The sequence below is a fragment of the Atta colombica genome, unplaced genomic scaffold, assembly GCF_001594045.1.
Source record: "Atta colombica isolate Treedump-2 unplaced genomic scaffold, Acol1.0 scaffold126, whole genome shotgun sequence".
NCBI lineage: Eukaryota > Metazoa > Arthropoda > Insecta > Hymenoptera > Formicidae > Atta > Atta colombica.
In genome coordinates this window covers 2,030,837-2,034,766 of record NW_017259213.1, presented here as the reverse complement: position 1 = coordinate 2,034,766, position 3,930 = coordinate 2,030,837, and the positions used below count along the sequence as shown (strand labels likewise).

The 3,930-nt window shown below is 37.9% G+C and overlaps 1 protein-coding gene across 1 annotated transcript in view; it reads right to left on the bottom strand.

Moving 5' to 3' along the window:
* The window catches only part of LOC108695176 (protein Wnt-6-like), a 36,955-nt gene that overhangs the window by 21,029 nt on the left and 11,996 nt on the right, over window positions 1-3,930 (bottom strand). The gene's annotated exons all lie outside the window — the stretch shown is intronic.

Sequence of the window (3,930 nt, the reverse complement as noted above, 5' to 3'; positions counted from 1 at the left end):
AGTGATAAGATTAGAAAAATGCTGATATAAATAAAAAATTTATTTATATAAATACAATTAATTTATATAAATTAATTAACAATTAAAATCAATACGTGGTAAAATTTTTAACCACAACGAATTTCTCAATGGCATACATCACAACGCAAGCTGTTGAAAGCTAATATTTTATATTTCAATCGAATAACAATTAATTAAATAAATTAAATAAATAAACGTTATGCGTACTTATTCTTGAATGATAAAAAAGTAGCAGCAATCTAAACGTTTCCATGTTTAATTGACTTATCTACACTCAATACACTTAAAGTAACGATATAATCATGTGAACCGCAAGGAACTCGAAACAACGTCGTTCCCTCAAGACACGCGCTAGAGAGGAAAACGATCAGAATAATTTACGGAAGCTACAAATCCCGCGGCCGAGTTGCTGGTTATTTAGCTACGCAATATCTTTCCGTGCGCAATGTTAAAAAAGGAACGCTCTCGCGTGAGATTAAACGGCAGCTCTCCTTTCTCGTGATGCTTATCCATTCCTTCTAAAATCCGTAGAATCTCGGTTCTATAAGCACGAGTGTTGTGTCTCGACGCAGCCTTGATCCTCGCGATTAATCGCTCGTGTTTGGATCAGAATTTATTTCTCTTAAGCACACCGTCGTGCCTCATAAATCAGTCGGAGCTTCGCTATTTACAGAGAATTCAGATTTACCCCATTAACATCGTCTGAACACGGAAGATTTGTCATTCTCAACGAATTTCTTTAATACTACTAATTTTTCATGTTCGCTATGTGAATAACCAGATCGCACTATGCAACGAATTATATAATAGAACAATAAATTAACAAGGAAAAAGTGCTAAAGATCTGTATACGTTTCATTCGATTGTGGCTACTAAAAGTGGCGATGTCAGCTTCATTACACGTAATTTATTAACGACGAGTGAATTATAGTAATTGTATTGATGCCATGCAATTGCGGTCGACACGACGTGAAATTATTATGCCAATGAAAGTTACTATTTCTCTTCTCTTTTCCTCTTCAAGTATATATTATACTTCAAGTATATTATATATATTACATTATATATTACAATAAATATCTCTGACATATAGTAATAACGCACAAAACTTCATTACAAAAAATCAATAATTGAATGATGATTGTATGAAATGACGTAAAGGTGACAAAGAATAAACCAAGATTATGATGATATCCCGTGACGTTATGGTGGAACTTTGTGAGAGACAAGAAAACGAGATATGCGATACCGTGCCATGAAGGAATAACGATGAAAAAAAATCGTCGAAAAAGATGAAGAAGATGAGAAAAAAGAAAAAGTATATCACAGATAGTAGGTATGACAATCGAATCTGAACACGTTAACACCATTGCAATAATTAAAGCTCCGGCGTATTAAACTCATGGCGACGTAATCCTACGAATGAAAAAGAAAGATATACAGCAAAAAGAAATAAAGTTATGGAGGTATAGGAAGACCCTTGTAGAAACGGAAAAAACGAACGAGTATGCCGAGAGGGTGTAAAGAGAAAGGAGAGAGAAAGAGTAGAGAAGAGACAGGTTGATGATTATGCCGGGGGTAGAAAAAAAAGAAGAATAAAGCGAAATGGATTCTGAGTGAACTACGAGCGGTGGGAACTACGAAGTTGAGAAAGACGACTCGGAGGCAGAAAGATACCAGAAGAAGGAGATGAAGGGGAAAAGGACGAAGTGGAAGAAGCGCGGACCCGCGAAGGGCACGAAGACGGAAAGGTAAAAAGAGAAACAGTAGGGGCCCAGGAAGGGTTAGGGAGGGAAGAGGGAGAAATGGAGAAGAAGAAGAAGAAAGAGGACAGTCCGGGCGACCTTCGTTACGAAACGTTAATTAAGATCATTAGTTCTGCGTCGGTAGGATGCCAGGGCGCGTACACGACGGCCTCTCGGGAATGCAACGACCTTAATGGCAATAATTCCGTTAAGGACGGTTGCTCGCGCGCCCATCCATGTACACCGCCACGGCGTTCTCGATGTGCCTCCTCTCTCTCTTTGCCCTTCTCCGCTTTTCGTTCTGCACGAACAGGAATAAGAAGCCGATGATAGTACGACATGGAGAGTCGTGCACGAGAGTGACATCGTCATTTGGGCGAGGAGGATTCCACCTCGAGTGGCGACTATAACCGAGAATGACGACGACAAGAACGGAGATGATACGCGAGATGATACGCGGACGGGAATTCACGAGAAATCCCTCGATCGAGAGATCGTGGAATGATTTCGCGCGTGAGTGAAACAGAGAGGTAATAAGAGATATGAACGGGGTAGAGAAAGAAAAGAGAAAAAAAGGAGAGCAGCATCGCTCTCGTTGGAGCAAAATATGGCGCATGTAATGTCTCGCGGGACGATCAGGTCCACTGACAGAGTACAAGCCGCAGGAACTTCGATTCGTCGATATTCCTGTTAAGGTTCTTGGTTCCGATAGAGTCTGACGGACGACAAGCGCCGAAGCTTCTTCAATCTGTTACGAGGGTTCTCCGAAGAAAACGGTATCCTGCCTTCGTAACGAAAACGCCGTTCGTATAAAACATATTGCATCAAGCAGGATTCTCAATAAAGAGTATTTCTCGATTTATCAAACGTTATTTAACTATTAATATATTTTATATCTCTGTTAAAATATTTTTGCATTTTCCTTCCCTCGAATATCTATTCCTAATTTTTTGTCATACAATCTCAAATATATTTTTCAGGTTAACTATCGATTAAAAGAAGAAAGATTGGAAGACGCAACGTCACACATATTTTCTAGTTCTCTTAGATCACCACCAGCTGCCAGAAGCTGCAAAATCTTCCTGGAATTAACGCATGTACTATTTCTCGACCGGGCATCAATCTACACGAGAATGCAACGAAACCACTAGGAACAAGATAATAGACGAGCGACATAGATATAGCTATATTCCGAGAAGTTGCAGTATGCGAAATTACATGAGAAGTTAAACATTGTATTAAGTGTAGGTTATTGTCGTAGTTCAAATGTCTTACATTGTGTAAATTTTATGAGAGAGAGGAAATGAATATGCCTGTCAGAAAGATAGTAAACATTTATGCGTAACTTTATACACGGGTATTCAAATAAATTGTCAGATTATCATGTATTATGTAAATCTCGAAAATTATGCTTTACGTATTTTATTTCTAGCAGTAATATACTTTATAGATTTCATATCGTAAATATAAGTTAAATCTCTGACTTTTAATGATATAATATTCATATTCCAAGATTTTATTACGCAGCTATAAATTATATTACCGTGAATTTTTATAGCGCTATTACGGTATTAATTAATTATGAGATTCCTGTCGCATGTAGTTAATTTAATAATAGTATTCGTTGAATTGAATCAAAACACACTATAAGTTAAAATAACATCCAATGCGTTTCGCTAATTCGTCATGATTTATTCTGTTCTCATTGCGTCTTATAATTCGTATTGATAGTTTTCATCGGAAAGACGTCACATATTCAAATAAAGGTGAAAGCAACTTCCCGGAGTTTATCCGACCTTTTGACTTCAAAGGCCGTTTCCTAGTGGCCACGCATCTCACCCCGTTAGTCAAATAAACGATAGAACCGCTGTGCGTCGATACTAAAGACCAATCCCCGAGGCGGATAACAAAGTTATTGCAAACACGCTTTTGACGAACGCCGCTTATGCGAACATTTCGCACTCACATCTATTAATATCGCCAGAGGCAAGTTAATGGGAATTGGAGTGGTCAGGAACTACGTTGCCATTCGTCTTCCATCTGTCGATTGCGATTTCGTAACTTTCCACAGACTAACATATGCCAATTTTATTCGCATCATTTGAGATGGAGAGAGATTAGTGAAATATAAATCATTTTAAATAAATTAAATATAATAATAAGA